Genomic DNA, 23043 nt, shown 5'->3' with positions numbered 1-23043 from the left:
TGCAGTCCCCAGGTAAGAAGTGATAGATAATGGATGGATGTTTTACTGAGACATTGTTGTACACCAATCAGGCATAACATTATGACCACTAACAAGAGAAGTAAATAACATTGACCATCTTGTGACAATTTAAATGTTCTGGAGGAGACGTTTGGACCTGGCATTCATTCATGTGGATGTTACTTAGACATGCACCACCCACCTAGACCAGACCAGGCACCCCCACCCCATAGCAATGACACTGATCAAGTATCTGTGGGATGATCCACAGAGGCCCCTCCCCTCAACCCATAGGACCCAAAGGCCCCCACTAACAACATTTCCTAACGTTTCCTTCAGTTTCCTTCCAACAATAATGAAGACTTGTTAATAACACACTTGTGGATGAGTTTGCGTACCACCAGAGGGAGATATTTGTTAAGAAGAAAAGGCTGTGTTGACCAGTACTTCGAAATAATCGAGATTTCTTGTCAATTTGTTAACCAATGTGTATTAAAATAAAAAACATTTTAAATATATTAAATATAATAAAGCAGGAAACAACAACAAAAAGCCTCGTGTGCTATTTCACTGTTGAGATAAATTCAACACACCTCCGGAAATCTTTAGACGTTTAAAAACATATAAAACTCATTTTAACAAGTGTGCGTGTTGTTTTCGTGCTGATGAGAGGGAGGAAGCATCACTGCAGAAATAATCAAGCTCCTCCACTTTTCTCCACATGGCAGCACTTTATGCCAGAGCTCACACACAGCAAATTCTTCATTAAATCTTTCCTCGTAACGTTACTTAGCTGTCGGTTTTAATTAACTCGTCTCCCACCAGCAGCTGTCTGCAAATTTAACAGAAACCTGAATTTTTAGATGCAGAAATCAGTCATGTGTGCCTTCAGTTTGTGTGTGTGAAGTCTAAACAGATGCTGTGCTGTCTAGATATCATTTAGGGACGTACATTATACTCCATGAAGCTCGGGGAATCATTCTGCTGTCAAAATAACACCCAATCTGGACATAGAAATCGGATTTGTCTACTCTCTTGGTATGTCGTAGATATTCTGAGAACATAATGGTTCATAAATAATCCTTTTTTCCAGAAAGGGGCAGATTTGTTTTGAACTGATCTGCATTTATGAGAATTCTGAGCGTATCCACTTGGCCAACTCATAGTCAATTCATGCATCATCTATGAACACTTATTCTGTAGAAGGTCGTATGGGCTGGAGTCTATCTGAGCTGGCATTGGACAGGACGCACATTCTGGGTATGTGGAGGTTATTCTGACACGTACCACCTACCTAAGCATAGTTGCACACACCCTTTCACTGCAGTGGTATTCCCCGATCACAGTGGCCTCGTTCAGCAGGATAATAAGGCTCCTTGCCTCAAAGCCAAACTGATTTATGAATGGTTCGAGGAACACGACAGCAAGTTCAACGTGTTGACTTGAACTTCCAACTTCCCCAGGTCTCAGTCCAATCGAACATCTGTGGGATGTGCAGGACAAACTGAGGAAGCTCCACCTCGCAACTTGCAGGACCTACATAAATCTAGGAGTTTTTTGTATATATCACCGTCAGCACCACCTTAAATATAATTTGAATAAAACCAAACCAAAACCAATAACACAAACATATGATATCAACTTGATGCATTCCTGCTGGTTGGATGTTTTCAATTGATACATACAGAGACGGTTCACATGTAGAGCCTCCTTCTAACACTGGACAAAACTCTTTGATGGAACTGATAGGATGCTATTTTTAGCTTTGCTAGTGGCATTGCTTTAGGAGAGACAATGCTGGCCTTTCAGGCAGTCCACCATTTCTCTCCATGAATGAGTATCTCAACAGTTAATGGTTAAATTGCCATGAAATTTTCCACAGATATTTATGGTTTGCAGAGTACAGAGTCGTCTATGGGCCGGTGTTCCTCAAGGCACCACCCTGGGGTTTATATTTTTGTTTTTAAATGATGATTAGATGATGTATAACTGTGAGGTCAGCATTTGTCGCTTTGGCTTAAATATCTTGATCGTTTGATGACAGATTGTCATGAAATCTGGTGTGCAGGCTGGGGAAATTAAGCTAACATGGATAAACAGTACCAAATTTTGGAGTTCCTCAAATGACTCCAAAAGTTAGTTAAATACCAAAGACGTTAAAATGTCTAAATTTACACCAGAAATAAACAGCCATGATACAATAGTTAAGTTAGTTCATTCATGACAACTGGCCTAATCAAGGACTCATGGGTTGCAAGGTGCCTCAGAGTCACCCGCATATCTTAGCTTATTTCACAGACCACTATATTTTAAAATTAGCCAGGAGGGAGGCGGAGTCAGGTACTTCCAAGATGGCGACGGCTGAAGCTGCCACACTGAGCTTCAAAACTGCTCTTCAGGAATCTATTTGTCCACCTTTATATGCAGCCAATGTTTATAACCAAATACCTGCAAAACTAATGACACTTACCTTTAGCTGTCCTTATTGTTTGGGGTTTATTAGCTAATGCTAACGCACACTGTGCTAAGCTGGTGAACTTAGCTCATTATAGCTGCTTAACCTCCCCAAGTTGGAAATGTCATTGTAAGCCTGTGGGCATGCTCATATTAGCATGTAGGTTAAACACAACGCTGTGCTTAAAATTGTTTTTCATTCCTTGATTTGTTTTGATTTAATTCATTATCTTACTGTAATCACTTACCAAATTGTCTGTAATGGACCGTATAAACATATTTGATATTTTTGGTCTCACTGTGCAGGATATAATTATTCTGAAGTAGCAGTAAAAGGCTGAATGTTTACTGGAGCACCGTGACCGCTGGTTAATGCCAGTTGTGTGTTGGCTCATAAGTGTGAGTCCTGCAGCTGAGGGTGCTGGAGCGTGTAAAGTGATCTTAGCGGGGCGAGTGATGCTTCATCAGTGGTCCTTGATTTTCGTGGATCGCTTTCCTTCCTCTCCTAGCTGTTGTGGTGCAGAGTGCAGAGTTTGAGGCTCGTGTGCGATGCCTTATGAAGATCTTCTACCTTTTATCTGTAAAAGAATTAGCTCCTTGTACCTGATGCAAAATTCAACCGCTCTGGATGCGGAGGAACAATGTGAGCTGGAACAAAATGAGCACTCAAGACCAACAGCGTCAGTAGGCATTCATTATTCATGTTAATTGATTCTGGCAGTTTGGAGACAGTACCTTGTAATGCAACACCCATCCTGGACAGGAAGACGATAAACACACACAAATCTCCTCCAGCGAGAATACTGAACAGGCCGCTTCCTGCTCATATGACTCCGTCTTCTCACATCAAACTGGAACTGTGACGGGCCGTGTGACTCAGGTTTTATTCTTAATGCTAGGAGTGTGATTTGTATTGTTACTGCCTATATGCGCAAGTCTTGAAATGCAGCCTCTGAGAATGGCTTTGGAGCGCTTTTTGGTTCATTGTTTTTAAAAATCTAAACTGTGAAATTAACTATGTTTTTTTTTTTTCACAAGATGGTTTCATTTAACCACACGCTGCCGAGCAGACAAGAGATGAGATGCACAAGCTCATTCGGTAGAAGTGAACTGGGGAAAAAGAAGGTCACATGCATCTTGATGTAGATGGCAATGCACTCAACATCGTGCCGCAATTAAAATTTAATGAGGCCTCTCCATTCTGCTCAACTAGAGCAGTCAGATGTTACTGTGCAGACTCTCCGCTTCCCATCACCCACAAGCTTTTTTTTTTTTTTTTCTCTCTCCCACTGGTGTGCAATTTCAAAACAAACCACTTGAAAAACACTATTCAGGCTTCTTTAAAAAGAATTCATGCATGGGCAAGTCTTTGGAGACGGTGCTTGTGTTTAATCTGCTGTAGGATTTTCTTTAAATTATCAATGTGAGCTCTGGTTCAGACAAGAAAAGGGAAAACCGACTTCTCAGAGACGTATGAGAAAGTTAGAAGTATTAATTAGAGTAAAAGCAACCGATACGTTCATCTACCCTGAATACACAACATGTTCTGCTTCATTTGATTCAAACTCACTCCCAAAACTCTCCATCTACAGTGTTGTTGTGCACATACACACACAAACACACACACACACGTAATCCATCTCTCTTTCTATCTGACTCACACACTTTCACACCAAATATCCCCGCCTGAGGCTAATCGTATTGCAGCGCAGTGGATGAGGCATAATTACATATTTGCCATGTGCTAATCTGCAGCAGTGTCCTCGTGTTAATTACGAAGCGGACGAGCGTTTGACACAGATCTGATCATCTCTACAGTGTGCTGGAATGAGGCTTGGAGGCTCCACTGCTGCAGTTAAAGCAAAGTGCAGAGTCTGTAGTTAGTGTTTCTAAGCACGCTGGCGACGCGGCTGCATGGATGGCAATGCCAATCGGACAGACTAAATTTGGATGATAATGACTTTTGACTCAGCTCGTGCCACCAGCACCTGTTCAGTGAAATATTAAACTGATGGGCACAAAAGATTGTATAGTTTTTTTTTATACTGCCTTTAAGTACAATTCTGTCTCTTATTTTATTCATTCATTCATCTTCTGTAACCGCTTGTCCTGTGAAGGGTCGCAGGGGGGCTGAAACCTATTCCACCTGTCCTCTTATTTTATTTTATGAAGTACTTACTTAATTTACCACATGAAGATCTCCTGAATTTTCCGTGGACAACTACCTGTACATAGAGGCCTCTCCCTTTCAAGGGGAGAAACATATCCTTTGACCTACAAGCCTGTTTAAAACAAGTCAGAAATGTACAATGATCTACACCGATCAGTCCTCTTAGTGTAAAGCTGCACCAAGATCGTGTATTGATGATGGGAGAGTCTGACCACTGCACAAAGCCTTCTTCAGCACATCCCAAAGATTCTCAATGGGGCTAAGGTCTGGACTCTGTGGTGGCCAATCCATGTGTGAAAATGATGTCTCATGCTCCCTGAACCACTCTTTCACAATCTGAGCCCCATGAATCCTGACATTGTCATCTTGGAATATGCCCGTGAACATCAGGGAAGAAAAAAATCCATTGATGGAATAACCTGGTCATTCAGTATATTCAGGTAGTCAGCTGACCTCATTCTTTGGACACATAATGTTGCTGAACCTAGACCTGAGCAACTGCAGCAACCCCAGATCATAGCACTGCCCCCACAGCCACAGGCTCGTACAGTAGACACTAGGCATGATGGGTGCATCACTTCATCTGCCTCTCTTCTTACCCTGATGCGGTGGTTCTCCACTATCCTTCCAGTTTTTAATAATGCGTTGGACAGTTCTTAACCCAGTTTTAGTAGTTTCTACAATCTCCTTAGATATTTTCTCTGCTTGATGCATGCCAGTGATTTGACCCTTCTCAAATAGACGTCTTTCAACATGGTTGTTTAAGAAATGAGAAGCTACTCATTGCATCAGTTGAGGTTAAATAACTTGTTGCCATCTGAAATATAATCACCCATGCAGTAATTATCCAATAGGAGGCTCGTACCTACTTGCTTAGTGAAATCCAGGTGGTGACTTTTGTTTTTTTGTTTTTTTTTTTGGCCAGGCAGTGTAAAACAGAGGGTTATTCCTTTGCGTTTCTTTGTATCTTAACGAATTTCAAAGTGAAGTGATTTTCCTGGATCAGCATTGTCACTGAGTAAAGCAGTAGCTCTGTTAGTAGAGGTCCTCTCAGTGGCTCTTCACAGTTTGTTACTTTAAAACGTTACTTAAAAAAGGCAGTAAACGCCTCAAAAGAAACAATTATAAACTGATAACCCAGTCACGCTTAGATGTGTTGTTTATTTTGGCAAATCCCCACAAATCCCCTTGACTTAAAGTGATTTGTAATCTCGAATGACTTCAATTTAATGTCCACTTCATCACACGTTATTTACCATTAATAAACATCAAATAAATAAAGCAAATCCTTGTAAACCACAGATTAGTTTCAGAAGTATGCAAAGAAATATATTTTATAAATAAACTCTGGCTGTAGTCGTAGCTCCAGCTTATTTTTTGGGGGATTTTTTATTCTTTATATTTGGTCAAACTTCTTTCACAGCAGTGGCCTTTGCTACATGACTGACATTTTTCCTCTCAGACAGATGCATCGTCTCAGAGTCCTCGGAGAACAAAAAAAAAAAAAAAAAAAATGATGAGCTTCAGTGGAACCTCTCCTGAAAATCACTGCAGTAAAAGAGAGGATCCGGGGAGATTAATTCAGTTATAATTTTTTCTGGTATGAAGAGCTTTTGTAATTTGCATGACTTCTCCCCGTGTTAATGTTTTTAAAGTCTTAAAGTCTGGCCCTCATTTGCATAATTTCCATTATGCCATAGGAAGTGGTCCCAGCTTCATAAAGCCACTCTGCTTTTTCTCCTCCTGTAGAAAAATTGCCTGCTCGTCTAATTTTAGTGTTCACGACGGAAAAAAAAGTACTAAAGTTATATTTTGTGATTTCAGAGACTTGTGTGTTGACGTGTTGCTTCCTTTTAGTCTGTTTCATGGTCCTTAGAATAAGTCTGTGATAAGTGTGAGAAGAAATTCCAAGAATTTCGAGCCAGAATAGATTGTATGAATTGTATTTGACCTCTCAGCCTCTTGCACGTGGAAAGAATTGACTGCTCTGAAGCACTGTTATTTAAATTCCTCACCGATACTCCCTCGGTGTCTGTATAGCTGCAACAATGGCAGCACTGATTTGCTGTCACAGTGCAGCTGTACCATCTCACTCTTGCTGTCTCTTGACTTCTCGCCAGTAGGAGGTAAAGACGGAGAGTAGGTGGAGAAATGTGTCAGGCTTGACAGTTGTCTCACCGCTGGAAAACTGGACGGAATAAAAGGAACTTATTATTTAGTAAAAGAAACAAAAACCAGCGACGCACTTCTCACTAACTGCCTCCCTTGATGGGAGATCATCTGCTCGAATGGCAACCATGTAATCAGTTTGTGTTGTGGTTTTGTTTTGTCTTTAGGTTATATGTAATGTTTTGTCGCCTCCTTGTCTTTTACTTCCTGCCATTGTGTTTTTTTTCCGCCCTGTTTTCATTATACCATCAGCTGCTTCGTGTGTTTCTGCCTTCAAGTGGAACAACACGGGGAGTTATGTATAATAAACGCACGGTGTTGAAGTGGTGTCATCAGCCCTCAAGTCGTCCGAAGACCGTTGCTAGGCGATAGCTGGCATCTAGAATCCAAGCTAACGACGGCCAGGTAACTTTGTGTAGCAAATGCAAAAGCATTATAATACGATGAGGCCACTGGTAATATCAGCAATTTTAATCAGACATTCATTCATTCATCTTCTGTAAGGGGGGGCTGGAGCCTATCCCAGCTGTCATCGGTACATCCTGGACAGGTCGCCAGTCTATCGCAGAGAGACAGACAACCATTCACACTCATATGCACAACTACGGCCAATTTATTCATTCATTCATTTATTTTCTGTAACCGCTTGTTCCTGTGAAGGGTCGCGGGATCTGCCGGAGCCTATCCCAGCTGTCATCGGGCAAGAGGCGGGGTACATCCTGGACAGGTCCCCAGTCTATCGCAGGGCTAACACAGAGAGACAGACAACCGTTCACACTCACACCTATGGCCAATTAAGATTCACCAGTTAACCTAATGAGCATGTCTTTGGATGTGGGAGGAAGCAGGAGTACCCGGAGAGAACCCATGCAGACACAGGGAGAACATGCAAACTCGGCCCATGGATTCGAACCCAGAACCTTCTTGCTGTGAGGCATCAGTGCTAACCACCACTCCACTGTGCCGCCTGACTAGATTTCAGTATATTAACTTACCATTAACCTCCACCATTTCTAAAACTGTCAACAAATACGATACATCTCCTGAGCTTGGATCTCTCTGAAAATTTTGTATGAATACCACGATCGGGTGCTGTTCATAGTTGACCTGTGACCACTGGTCAAAAGAAACTGGTGAGAATATGGTAAGTAACATGGGAAGTCGTGTATGCGCTGACCTTGCCAAACTGTCCACTTTTCAGGGTCATGCATACCCCAAGAGGGGGGCTTTCATATAACATGACCCCCTTTGCATATATTCCAAATGAGGATTAAACTAAAGGATCCTTGAATGTCAATTAGACTGACTCTTAACATAAACTAGAAAAGCTCCTTAAAGACTGTCTACTCTTCCACTATTACAGCAAAAACCACTGTGCACGTGTACGACTGATTCAAGAAGTTTTAAGTGTGTCTGTCACGTTTCCTACAGTCTCCGCTGTTGGTCTGTCGAGGAGGATGGAGCCTGGTGAGAATGACTCATGGGCTGAAATGATCCCCTTCCTGCATTATTCAAGTATCTCCCTGAGGTTTTTGGTGGAGCTGTAGCTGTGTTTATGTCCAAGAGCGGCCATTCACTTTCACCGTCGCCATGGGAATTATTACATATTTTAATACAGCGCTCTACATTTCAAATAAAGTTGTCTTCGCTGTCCTAGATCAGTGAAAATGAGGACTATAAGATGTATGCACCCTCTGAAAAGTGCACAGGCTCAGATTTGTCAAAGCACGCTTTAGCTCGGTGATGGATCGCAGCTGAAAAAGCTGAGCTATCATTTGGCTGTCAGGGGGAGCTGCCAGCTTCAGCACTTCTGAAACGTCTTTAAAAAATGAGCAGCTTTGTGGTCATTTCCTCAGAAGTATTAGGGTATGAAAGTTTCAACTCATGGTGTTAATTATTACCTGTTAATTTAGATTATTCTCAGTCTGACAACTCTTTTCTCTCAGTTTCTAAATCTGCAGTATAGTTAGCTGCAGTAATTTAAATTGAGAGAAAAGTGAGTGGGAGTGGATTTGCATATGTGGATAAAAAGATTAAATTTCTCCTTGGATAGTTTGCCTTAAAAAGCTTGTTTTCCTCACTCATCAGCCATCTTACTTTTGCATGTTCGCTGGCTAAACAGAACTTTAAGCAGGTGGAGGACGCCTTAAAAATATTTATAAAATCGTCTCTCCCTTTGTGTGTCTCTGCAGTGCTCTACTTAAAGTAAATTAAATAACACTGGAAGCCATGGTGCATGAATCTTTTATGATCCGGAGACAGCAGATAAAGTGAAACACAAAAGAAGCTCTGCTCATAGTGCATTCCGGACGCTGAGATCAATCAAATGTCAGTCGGACAGACTCATCCGTCTCATGTCTGCGAGGAATCTTAATCCCTGAGACGGTGACTCAGTGAATTTGAGGGGAGCTGTGTGCTGAAAGGACTAAAGTGCTGTTGTTTTATGCAGAAGAACGGTAATGACATGAAGTAAAGTGGCTGATCTGACAGTTGCTGAACTGGAGCTCTGTTTAATCGTCACATCCCGACGTGTTGTGTGTTAAATCCCAAGTGTTGATTCACAGATCGGAGACAACATCAACTGCATATATTCATGTGACATACATGTGGTGTGATCAGACTTGAGGATATGTCTGTAAAACACATCAAAGCTCTTTAACTGAGACGCCCCGGAGATGATTATGTTTATTTTTCAATGACAATGTGCATAATGCTTAGCACATAATCTTGATTATGTGACGCGATTCGTTTCAAGACAGCTGGGACCCGGACCAAAATGCAGCCTGAACCAAGCAGGAGTAGCATATTAAAAAACGCTGAGATGGCGATCATGGACCAAACAGACATGCATCATTTATGTCATGAAGTCTCGTTTGTACCGTGCTGCGTGGTGCATGAATGCTTCATCCAGATGTACGTCGATCATGCATAACATTATGACCACCTTCCTTGGGTTGAGGGGAAGGGGGCCCTCTGTGGATCAGATTTGTTCCAGTGAATCCCACAGATACTTGATCAGTTTGGGATCTAGTGAATTTAGAGGCCAGGTCAACACCTTGTGCTGTTCTTCATGTTTTTTTTTTAGTTGTTCCTAAAGCGTATTTGTGTGTGTGTCTGTGTCAGGCTGCATCCTGCTGGGGATGGCTGATGCCATCAAGGAGTGTCATTGCTATGGGGTGGGGGTTCCTGGTCTGGTCTAGGTGGGTTATGCATGTCTCAGTAACATCCACATGAATGCCAGGTCCAAACGTTTCCCAGCAGAACACTGAATTGTCACAAGATGGTTAATGTTATTCATTTCTCCTGTCAGCGGTTTTAATGTTGTGGCTGATTGTTGTACATATAAATTCATCTCATTCCTTCTGCTGCTCTCTTCTCCTCCCTCTTTTTTTCTGTCTCTACTCAGCCGCCCTCAAGCAGATGGTTCCTCCATTATTAGCTGGGTTCTGCTCAAGGTTTCTTCCCGTTGAAAGGAAGGTTTTTCCTGCTGCCGTCTTAGTATTTGCTCTGGAGGCTTCAGACGGTGGGTTCTGTAAAGCATCTCGACACAGTTTGAGTTGTTACTGACGCTATATTAATAAAATTTAATAAAATTGAACTGAATTGAACAGCAGACGGGAGCTGAACAGGAATTGGGTGCAGATCTGGTGGGTGGAGGCACGAGCTAATGACCGGGTAACTTAATGTAGGAAATGTGAAAGGCATAATGAAAGGATGAGGCCGTTGGGAATGTCAGCATTTTCCTCAGACATGTTATTAAATCATGAAAATGACTAAATTGCTCAATTACAATCTACAGCAATTTAACTCACCATCCATATCCACCACCTCTGAACGTGTTGGTAAACACGTCACAGATTTTGAACTCTGACCTTCCAGAAAATTTTCTCTTATGTGAATAGCACATTATTCATGTTATGGTCTATTCTTCTTCATATAGTCACAATGATGACGACCTCATTAAAAGGCAACGTGACTCTCAGTCTAACTTGATCATCTGCGCTCTGAAACACTCACTTTTCCAGCGGTAACTAACTCCCTCACTCACTTTGTTACGTGCTGTTGATAAATCAGTTTCACTTATAAATATAAAACAGAACAGCTTGCAGGCATATTAATTTCTTAAGCTAACTGCATCTTGGTCTGTATCAGTTAAGTCCCAGCGTGCCTTGTGTGAAAATTAGCATTTGATTATTTCCCTTTGCTCTCCTTCTTCTTCCATTAGCAACACAGCGTTGCTGTTCTCAAGGACTAAAAATGTAAATTAGCAATCTAACTAACAAACTGTTATCAATCCGAAGGGCCTCTGTGGGTTTCTGCAAAACCACTCTTCATTAGTGCAAATTGTGTTTCACTCAGCACAGCTTTGTAAGGTGCAAAATAAGATGTGGGCAAAACGTTAAGTAAAAATGACATAAATCATGACGCCGTATTGCTTTGTAAAAGAAGTGATTTAAAGAAGTTTATTTCATTTTCCCTCTATCTCTGTCCCCGCAGCGCTGTCTGTCACTTTATTTCTCTTTCTTGTACCCAAGGATGTACATATCAGATGCGACGAGTGACACATTAAAGTGGCACGCCTACCCTCCTTTCCCAAAAATGAGAAACAGACCTAGAATACAAATAGCTGTGGATCAAATGGATTGAAGGGATTTTCAGAGCCTTATCTCACTCAGTCAGTCAGCTTGGAGTTGGAACCTGTTACAAAGACCCAGAGAGGCTGACTTTGGCCCCAAAGATCCTCCCAGCTACCCTCCTGGCTGCTGGGTGAACAGATGCGTCTCACACACATATCATATTGAGTTTTGCCTCCAATATTTTATTATATTTTGACAGCTTCTTTAAAAAAAAAAGTTCTGTTTTCCACTTGGTGTTTGAAGTTTTTATTTAACAGATTAAGTGAATTCGAAATTTGATGTTAGTTTGAGCTGCTAAAAACACAACCAGAAATCACTTCAGTCGAAATGTGTTTAATCAGCCTTTCAAAGATTTTTTCAGCTTATTTCCATAAAATTTCTGTTTTTCCTCAGCCAGTGGGATATTGATAGAGAAGACTGCAAGTGCTTGTCAACCAGAAATATGCTTCAGCTCTGAATTATTCTCTGTCGACTGAGGAGTCATTTTTGAGTCACATATCCCCCTTTCTAGTTTTGCAGTCCACAGCAGAAGAAATGAAAAGAGAAAATGATCTCCGTCGAGTTGCCTCTATTTAATCCCAGATTCAAATTCTTGCGTCTCTCCTTTTGCTGCCTTTACATCTTCCTTACAAGAGCGGAAATGCAGAACATAGTCTGCATAATGGGAAGGACTAGCTTTGCATGATACTTGCAGGCTGATTTAAGAAATAGGCTGTGAGCAGCAGTAAATTATAGACGCTATAACGTTACATATGTTTGTTGATTTAGCTCAGTATATAGACATATGGCTGTCTTGACATACTGTTGTTACTAAATCACAGTACGTCACACATCACACACCCTAGATCTGATTACCCTCTGCAGCTCATATATTTTGCCTCGAGCAAATATCTTCTTGAAGCCTTTTTTCATTAATTTGAGAATATTATCCCACATAAAGAAACATCCAAGCTGCTTTTGTTCCTTGTCTCCGTCAGGAAATTCCAATAAGTGTGTAAAAAAAAGAAGCCCTAACTAATATAAAGTCTCCAGGCAAGCTGTATATAATCACTAAAGCCCTCACAGTCAGTCAGTTTCACACAATGCTTTAGGAATTAATATCACCAGAGATTTATTTGTTTTGTAATGAGGGGAAATTAGAGTATTCATAGAAGAACAACTCATACAAAAAGGCCAGGGAAATGTTAGAGTAAAGAATATTTCTGCATAAATGCATCATAACATCTCCACCTCCTTGACAAATTTTTGATAATCATCTTCATCCTCTGCACCCGCTTATTCCTGTTAAGGGTCGCGGGGATAGGAAGTAGGAACTGTCTTTTTGTAAATGTTGCAGTGGAAATCTGTGGTAATCTGGGTTCATTACATTCCAGTGCTGATCAAGTCTCTCTCTCTCATGAAGTAAATGAAAGAAGCTTTGGAGGATGCAGGCATCGATCCCACTACCTCTCGCATGCTAAGCGAGCGCTCTACCATTTGAGCTAATCCCCCATTGATAATCATCTTATTTGGCTTTTTTTTTTAAAGAAAAAAAGAACTAGCTGTAGGGCTGTTACAGGGCCAGTACAGCTTTGAGCTTAATGCAAGCATGCAAACATGTCATGGTTTGCAGGGTTATTGTGCTGACGCTTGCTAATTAGCCCTTAAATTAACTTACGGCTGAGGCTGGTGGCAATGTCATCAGATGTCTGCGGACACTATAGTAGTGGACGTTTTTTGTGTCTATAAAGAGGGATGCACGCTCCGTGATGAGTGACCTCACCTTCTTGGAAGTTCCTGACTCTGCCTAACCCTCAGTTAATTAACTGGGCACTTGTTAATGCTTTCGCCAACAGGTCACGTAGAAAACTTAGCACCTGAAACTGTGCAGAGGTTGGCAGGAAAAGAGCAACTGTGAAGTAAACCGAGAAAGCTCGTGGAACAACATCTGCAAATATTATTTATATGACTAAAACATGACCTGACAGAATCTTGAATTCTCCACAGTCCACACAGCTTTGGCAAACTACTGAACACCAGTAGACTGTGGGGAATCCATGCCTGCAGGTGTTAATGAGCATACTCACCTAGGACATCTATTGCTACTGTGACAGCATTACTGCCTGTTAACTATAGGGATATACTACGCTCACAGAGTTAAGTGTTGGAGTAGGGTTCTTTTTTTTTTGTCGGAGAGATGTTGCAGTCTTGCATCATGTTCTGTACTGCGGGTTCTTTTTGCCTGTGATGATATCATCTCCATTCTTTATTCTTTCTTATGGTGTATTTCATAAGACTCTGCATCAGCATATATTGAAGAGAGAGAGAGAGAGAGAGAGAGAGAGAGAGAGAGAGAGAGAGAGAGAGAGAGATTCCTCAGTTCTTTAAGTCTTTACAGAAACAGCCTCGTGCAAAAGACATTAAAGCTCAAATGAAAGCTTGAGATTGTACTTTGAACTTTTCAAGAGTGTTTCCTCATTCCAGCCCCAAAAAAATAATAATAAAAAAAAACTACAGTCAAGTCTGTCTTGTAAGTTGGACAGATACATTTAGTTCTTGTGTTCATTTTGCTGGGAGGAGAGGTATGTGTTGGAGCAAAGGACAATTAAAAGTATAGACAAGAATAAGTTCTCAGTAGGAAGTACAATCAATGTTATAAGCAAAGTATGATCAATTCCACTTTCCACTGTTCTCACACACACTGCCAAGAAGATAAACAAAGATATTCAGCTAAAGCGAGGACAGCAGAGCTGAACAAAGACATGCAGGGGCTAGAATAATAGTCTGCGCAAAGACAAAATAAAACACGGAGATGTGGAGGAGATGCAAACTAGACACAGAAACTCACCAAGTTAAGGATAATGAGGGAATGGCATGAAATACACTGGAAGACAGAATCAAATCATGCATCATCTGGGGATGCCGAGATCAGTCTAACTTTTACAACAATAGTGAGTGTGAAGTGATGGCTGCTGCACTGATCAAATGCCTTCACAAGACATTTCCTTCCCACGTAGGAATCAAACTTTACATGGTGAGCCTTTTAAGTTGGAGAGATACAATAAGATAGATTTGTCGGCCTGAACAGAGAGAATAATGCACCACAGTAAGGGACAGGATTACCATATTTATAAATATGTAACATACCCTGCTTGGTTAAGGTTACTCACTGAACTTGGTACAAGTAAACACACACAACTGGCTTTATCCGTACATTTTTACACCAATTAACTCACAACTCAATTCTCATATGATCTCATATATATTAAATATTTTCTCACTTGCATATCCATTATTGTTTAAACGCATTGCTCAACAGACTACATTCAACTACACATACTAATGAGAATTCCTGAAACTGTCCACTGAATGGAATCATACGTTTTGATAAGATGTTTTTTGTCTTTTATGCTCTTAATTTTTTAAAAATAAATATTAAAAATGTACTGTACACTTTTCTTTTTGTGCGTTTGTTTGTGATTATCATTCATTCATTCATTCATCTTCTATACCCGCTTAGTCCTGTTAAGGGTCGCGGGGGTCTGCCGGAGCCTATCCCAGCTGTCATCGGGCAAGAGGCAGGGGTACACCCTGGACAGGGCTAACACAGAGACAGACAACCATTCACACTCACATGCACACCTACGGCCAATTTAGAATCACCAATTAAGGATGTCTTTGCATGTCTTTGGATGGTGGGAGGAAGCCGGAGTACCCGGAGAGAACCCACGCAGACACAGGGAGAACATGCAAACTCCACACAGAAAGGCCAGACCTTCTTGCTGTGAGGCATCAGTGCCGCCCGAATGCAAACACAAGGTTGGAGTAATTATAAACTACAGACCTTGGTGTTTTCATAGTGTTTTGGATTATTTTCTCTACTTACATATAGATTTTTATTTTATTTTATTTGATTAACGGGATTTAACGCTTGATATTTAATATTAATTATTTATTTATTTTTTTTAATTATTTTATTTTATTTTATTTTATTTTATTTTACAGACAGCACCAAAAATAAATAAATAAATAAATAAACGCTCGGCTCCAGCCGGCTAATTTGATTGGTTCGTAGATTCCCTCGAGCTCTCGTTCTTTCTCGCGATACTGAAGAGTCTTCCTAGTGAGAAGCAGACGCTGAAGTGTATTCAGTCGCTGTTGTGGCTGAGAGGGAACACACTCAGCCAATGCTTTTGGGTGACCGTGATTCGGACCGAGGTAAAACGGGAGTCCTTTAAACTCACCGACTAACCGAAAACAACAACTGCTGTCATCTCTGAACAAACTCCGACTTTGCTCGAGACCTTTCACCCCGCCAGGTAAGGCTGCTATTTCTCCACGTCCTGTTGTCTGTTGGCTCCCTGTGTCCAGACACTCCAGAGCTAGCGGATATTTCCACAGTTGAGTTTCACATCAGTGGAGCAACATTTAAATCCCACCTGGCTGCGCTTCTGCTCGTGGCACGCCTTAAGTTACACTCGTTAAAACACTTTACCGTTAAGACTAAACGTCCAGCTCCTCGGCTCCAGTTAGGGGAACCGGAGGGGGAAACGCAGGAACTTCAAAGCTCCACTGTCGACCCCTGTCTATGGAATGCATATCCCCGTTAGCTTGTATGCTAACGATACATCTGCTTAGTATAAAGTAGCTTGGCTGCCTCACTAGCTAGCTGGCTGCGTCTCCTGCCAGCTCAACACAGTAATATCAGTTTTACACCACTGTCCTGTTATAGAGGCAGTGGTGAGGTGGCTACGCGAGGAAGCCATGACAGGCTTTTTTTTTTCTTTTTTTTTGTGAATGAAACTGACAAACTTAACTTATGCTACCGGCTAGCTAACGTCCAGGCATGTTTGCAGCTGGTTCCCAGTGCGTTATGACCCGTTACTTTTATAGCTGGTGCTCCTCGGTGTCTAAAGAATAGCGTCTGGTTTTAATTTGCACCGCACCCTCAAACGTTTCTGCAGCTGCCCTGTTATTACAGACTGAAGGTAAAGGACCACTTGAGTGCAATTGTGCGTTTGGGAATACAGTGCAATGAGAGATGCGGTGACACTAACTTATTAGTCTTGTTAGTGGACACAGGCTGTCTTCACAGACCAGTCCATGTCTGTTCTGGTAGCTGCACAGTTGTTAACAGTTGTGCATTGCTGTGGATCTTTTTTTAGTTGGTGTAGACTACTTTGATGGTGCTCATATTTTTTCCATTTTGTCCACCAAAGAAGACATTACAGAACTATATTAATGCTGATAACAGTTTGTGTGCTTATGGGCAATAAAACATTAATATCAGTTTAAGTAATACATTGGGTTTGTAGCTGTAAAACGGCAACTGATCCCCAACAACAGTTATTTAATAAACAAATTTAAGGGATACTTTAAAATGCTTAATGTCTATAGAAACATCATCTTAAACACTCACTTGCTAGTTCATTAGGTACACTAATGTAATAGTCCTGCAGTAAATCTGATCTTTTTGGTATTCAGCATTTGTTTAAAATAACTCAGAGCTGTTGGTTCAACAGTGTTTTCATTTTCGAGGCTGTGATTTGTAGTGCAGTTGAATTATATTGAGCTTTACCGACACATGTTTCTATCTTGAAGACCGCATTGTTGTCAGTGGGTTACGTTAACTAACAGCAATACTTTAGTGTTTAATTCAGTGTATTTTAACGGCACCACAAACTACATCCTGCATATCATACAGTTGAATTACTACCTTCCTTTTCGACTTAATGCAGGACTTTTATTAGGTTTTATTAGAACGCATTTGTTTTCACTAGTGTAGTAATGTTTTTGCCGAATGAGCCCCCCAGGTTTACAGCTTTGGTCTTATCTGGAATGAGCTAATATTGACCGGTACAGTATATCTGATTTATGGATCTCGTCTTATTGATCTTGTAGGCAATCATACTTAACTGATCAATTCTCTTGTGTGAGGGTTTTCTCTAAATGTCTACTTATCTAAATGTAAATCAGGCTATGGCCTTCAACCTTATTTAAATTAGAGGACTTGAACACATTAACAAGGTCCACATTGCCTTTGTTTATTCCCGTAAGTGTTTCTTGTGATGAAGGTAAGCTGAATTCTTTTTTTTTTCTTGGAAACACAGTAAATGAGAGAGCAGTTGTGTAACGTGATTTTTATTTTTTCAGTGGAGTTGCGTTAATATGGTATGTGACGTAATTATTTGAATGCATCCTTTTTACGCTGGAGCCACCCCAAAAATTTTACTTCTTCTCTTACTCATATTGTGTATATGAGCAATAATAATTAGATTAGGATCAATTAAGTTGCCCTGACTTTGGAAAATGTCATATTTGTACCTCAGGCTTATTACATATGAGGCTGGATTATTGCTTTGTCACTTGGTTTATTTCAGTATCTAATCATCTGGCACGATATCAGCTGCCAAATATGGACCACGTCTTGTTTAATTTATTCTGGGTAATGTGGTTGATTGTCACTTTCCTATATGTAGGGAAATCTTTGATTCTCCTACTTTGTATTTCTACTTCTTCTACAAATTGTTATAGTGGTGTCAGCCTGATTTACCGTGTCATAAATACTTTGTAGATAGTAAATGCTATATTTAAGAATTTGTAAAAACTTTCAAAAGTCTTTATTCAATTCTGGGCTGAAAAAACTCTTCAGCCTTTCTTTGTCTACCACATTGATAATCAAAAAGATCTTAGAAGGGGGAATTTACTCATCCTGAATTCACCTGCTTAGCTTGGTTTATGGATTTCCGTGCAAAAGACCATTCCCGACCTTTGAAGTATTGACAGACTCTGAGATGTGGTGGAAACTTGTGTAAATGTGCAGTTTTAGTTGGTTAAAGTTTAAAAAGAAATATTGGGAGCAATTATACAGAAACTTTATCGCTCCAGTTGTAATCTATGACATGATGGCAGCCATTCTGTCAACTTTGGCAACCGACATTGATCCCTGGCAACCTGCCTGGGCACCGTTTCTGAAACTTGCTGTTGGGCACTGTCTGGTTTTATTTGGTGCTCTGAATTTCTACATGAACCAGAAAGGCAGCAGAGTGAAGCAGACACAAAGCAGCTTCTGTCCTTTGTGGAAAGTGAGGTGGAAGAGGCTCACATTTTTGAGGCAGACGTGAAGAGTGACAGTTTTCATTGCACAATTATGAAATAATATTTATATGCATTGTTGCCCCTTTGTATTTAGCATTTCTATCAAGATGTTTTCTGCAAGCGGCCACACACCGATCTAGACACAAACACGGTGATTAAATAAATTCACTGATGAATCATCTTAATCAGAACTGTGTACACAATCTTAATGAGCAGTTTCTTTTTGGATTAAGTTGTCTTATTCAGATTTGACATGAGAGCCAAGTTACAGTGTGTGCAATAATGATGTTTTGCATAAATACACTTACCTTCGCTTTGTTTGTCTTCTACTTAGACAAAATCTTTGTTTATTCACACGCTAAAATACGCTCCTGTGCACATGTTTTGCAGGGATTTGCCCTCTTCTTTACAAATTTCTATCAGTCTATCAGATGTTTCAACAGAGCCTGCTGAATTAAAGCTATAAATGACTCACTTACTAAAGCTTCATTAAAGTTGATTCGATTTTGTGGCAGCTGAGTGGTGGTGAACAAGCGAACAAATAAATATGAATTAGTCAACAATAAAAAAAAAATATATATATATATATATATATATATATTGTTTGTGGATTCACAGCTCGCGAGGGTGTCGAGAAACGTGCCAACGATTGAGAAACAAAACTTTATTCCACGGATTTGTACTATTTTTGAGCGGCGGCAGATTGTGGGAACAGCAGCAGAAAGTGGCGGTGTGCCAAATTAGAACGGAGAGTTGAAAGAAATGCCTATAGACAGAATACCATTTCGATATGAACACGCAGGAAGAGATACAATACTTCATAGGAAGAGACGAGTCGGCGTGAAACTTGAAATACCAGCATCCAATTTGAAACCATACAAAGACCCCTGAAATCCATAAATCTCAGCACCTAGGAAAATAATCCTTTAGTCACCGGTATTGATCAACAACTCTACCCGCCCCTCTTGGATGTATTATGGCTATTTCCTGCTGTGCTGCAAAAGGTACTATTTCAAAAAGTTACTCCCCCAGCAGAAAACCCCATGCAGCATAATGTTTTTATCCACTTTCACACTGCTAGCTCTGTTTCATGCCATTTTAATGCATTAAATTAGACATGCTTTAACATCAATCCACAACGCCTTTATGATGGCTTTCTTTCAGTATTAATGACTGAGAATATGATATACATAGTCCAACAAATGTTTTCCACCGATCTCGGAGCATGTTGGTATTTTGTTCTCTGTTCTTGGAGTCTTTCAGTGGCACACAATTTTCAGCAAATCTGCGTAATAAATCTCAGATAATAAATACGCCACAGTGCTATTCTTAAGCCATGTCTAGACAAAAAGCTTTTCAGCTGTGTTTGTCACACGTCCATCTCACTATTTTAATCACTCCAGCTGTCTACACTGGCAATGTCATGGCCAGCTTGAGTATAATTTTATGTTTTAATTCTGGGTTTTTTTCCTGCCTCACATTTTGAAAGTACAGTGTTATTTTGGTGACCTACAGGCTCAGTGTTGTGTCTGAATGTGTCCAGTGTGGACACAGAACCAGCACTTGACCTGCTTTTTTTTAACGTGTTGTTTTTGCGGCACCTTCTCCGCGCTTAACTTCGTCATCTCCAGTAAATATTAAACATTGTGCCCTGTCTAGTGCTGTCTGCTAAATTTGGCACGCTGCAATTTTATGTGGTTGCGCTCTGATTTATTGTGGATGTATGTCCTTCCAAAGCCATTTCAGTCTCTTCTCTGATGAGTGCCCTTAATCAGCACATTTCACCACACCGCATGAAACAGTCGAGTGTCCTTGCAGCTGAAGTTCCCTCTTCTTGTTTCAAATGCGGGGGATTAAAACACTGAGCAACACAGCGGCAAAGGCTGTCAAATGGTACCAGTGTTTTATAGTGGAACGACACTACTCATTTCTGCCCCTTTTCTGTGGCACTAGTAGCACTGCGTAAAGTAGAATCCAGAAAAGCAACTTGTAGCATGCCCAGTCCATTATCTTTGAGCGAATTAATAAATACCACTCCCTGTTATTATACGGTTATGTCAAAGGATTTTGCCAAGCCTAAACACGCCTGCCTCTGCGTGAATCGGTGGGTGCGGTGTGTCACTGTGTGGTACTCAGTTTAAAACCCGTGCTGCCTGAGCAGGAATTGATTTCAGATTATCTGTTCAGCTTCTGCATGAGTCCTCCCCTGCAATGTGGTAAGTCTTATATTTTTTGGCTTGACTCTAGGAACAGTCTGTGTGATTAGATGCCAGCTGATATAGGTACTTTTCTCCTCCTCTTTATTTTAAGGTTTTGTGTATTTGTACTTGAGCTGCAATCCTTAAAACAATTCTATAATTAGCAACTAATTATAAACATATTATTTTATATATTATCTAAACACAGAAGGGAATTGCAGCATTTTTTACGTCTGTGTTTTAACAGAACCTCTTTGTAAAGCGTTTTTTTATCATCTTAATTAAGCTTTAAAGGAAAGGTCTGTGAGTCTTTTCTCACTTTTGAATCTTTCCCATCTGTTTACCACCAACTGCACAAACCCCACAAAGATAATGCAGCCAAATTATAAAAATGAAGATATTTAAATATCTTTGATTTATGGCTCTGTGTTGGCCTCAGCCTTCTGTTGTAGAACAAAAAAAAAAAACATCCCTGGTGTGCTACATTTAGAAAAGAGTGTGCTTATATATGTTGCCCTACACCTATTAAATTACTTGTCTTTTTCTTTGTTCCAGTTTGGTAATTATGGTAATTAATTGTTGACAGGGTTACTTAAATGTTGCAGTAATAAAACATACCATGGACAGTAGATTTTTTTTAGCTAATACCTATTTTACCAGCATATTTCTATCAAAGAAGCTATACGTTTAATACGTCTGAATTGGATCACTGTGGGAAAATTAACAAGGATGGCAGCTTTACTCTGAAATTGGATGTAAAACATGTCCATAGATAAATATCTTGTGCTTTGTCACACATTTAATTGATATGATCAGCTCAAAATAGATGTTCCTAATTCAATCCCCAGAAAATGTCTTATTACTAAACATGTTCTGATATACAGTACATCAAGAAATGTTATATACGTAAGACTTGATCCATATTAACCACCCTTTGTGGCAGAGACGAGGCGATCACATGTACTTTCTCTGTGATCAAGCTGGCAGATGGCAGCTATACTGTTTATCCTCCCTTTCTTGCTGAGGTTGACCAGAAAATCCTCCTTAAATTATCCACTCTCCTGTTCCACACACCAGCCACCTATCATGGAAGCAGTCAGACCTGCTGTCTTGTGGATATTGGTCCCTCAAGGCCCTTTTATTGCCACAATTTACTTCTTGAATAGCCTGCTGAGTGGATGTTGGATATTGATAAAACAGGCTAGTTTTTCTTCCAGCAGGAGGCTGACCATTCTGATGATCCTCTTGATGATCTGTCTCCTGTTTCTCAAGTTTTGAATAGCTGTCCAGATGGCTAAAACTGACATTTAGAGCTAAAAGTCATCTTCAATGACTGGGGGGAGCTTATAACCCGGGCGGTATCTTTTCAGTTTATAAATGGTGCGTGTAAAAATGAGCTCAATCAATTTAAAAAGACAAAGCAAAACAAAAACTGCATATGAATATTAGTGAAATTAGATTACAATGTATGTGTTCCATGCAGGGTGTTCTACTCTGTTTAGTATAACCACTGTCACCATTTTGTATATCCACATTACTTACAAAATCATAAGTAAAGTCTCAGCTTCTCTGTGCCACTTTACACTAAAAGCGCTGCTGATTTGGGCCTGATTCTTGTGAGCCGTCTCTTCCTTTAACAATGGTTTAGAGCACAAAGGCAACTGAAATGGAAAGGAAAAGAAGAATGTGGCCTTTTATTTGTTTAAGTTCTCTATCAGAAAAGAGCTATTTAAGGGTTTGTCGTCCTTCAGCGTGCCTAAATGACATGAATGGCTGCTGTAGCGGCTTGCAGGTTTGCTCAATGCTTGGATTTTTATCTTCAGTGCTTGAAAAGCCAGGCTGCCCGGTGGTGTTTGATAATAGGCCAATGGACAAAGTTCAGTCAGTCAGAAAGAGCTCCCCAATTGGCTGATCGTCTTAGCAAACCAGTGCACGAGAAAAGAAATGCAAGTGACATGGGTTGTAACTGCTTAGCCTCCCAGCTAATAGCAGCTCTTCCTGTTTCCCCCTTTTGAATGACTAATATTGTTCTGTAGGTGAAGAAGAACGTACGTGCCAGCTGGTCATTGGCTGTTGTCCTTACAGAGTGTTCAAATTCAACTATTCGATCCAAACACAACGCGATGTTGGTGTAAGAGTAGCGTCAATTTGTCATAAGGCTCATTTAAGGTCCTGCAGGACTAGACGCTCTAACCTCGATGTGTTCCATCTTTATTGATCCAAAGCAGTCAGTTCGAAAATTGGGGAGATGAAGAAGCAGCCGGGAATACTAAAGCGGAAACATGCTACAACCGAGCGGACCAATCACAGGTCTTCAGTTCAGATAGTTAGTTAGTCC

The 23043-nt window shown here is 40.5% G+C and overlaps 1 protein-coding gene across 1 annotated transcript in view; it reads left to right on the top strand.

The window, feature by feature from the left end:
- The first annotated feature begins 15551 nt into the window (after positions 1 to 15551).
- glceb (glucuronic acid epimerase b) overlaps positions 15552 to 23043 on the top strand; it is a 47901-nt gene continuing 40409 nt past the window's right edge. The window contains exon 1 of the mRNA XM_084541810.1: positions 15552 to 15728. The gene's annotated coding sequence lies outside the window, so the exon portion shown is untranslated. The remainder of the gene's footprint in view (positions 15729 to 23043) is intronic.

This window comes from Chelon labrosus (genome assembly GCF_963514085.1).
Source record: "Chelon labrosus genome assembly, chromosome: 3".
In the NCBI taxonomy this organism is placed as follows: domain Eukaryota; kingdom Metazoa; phylum Chordata; class Actinopteri; order Mugiliformes; family Mugilidae; genus Chelon; species Chelon labrosus.
This window is presented reverse-complemented; position numbering and strand designations above follow the sequence as displayed.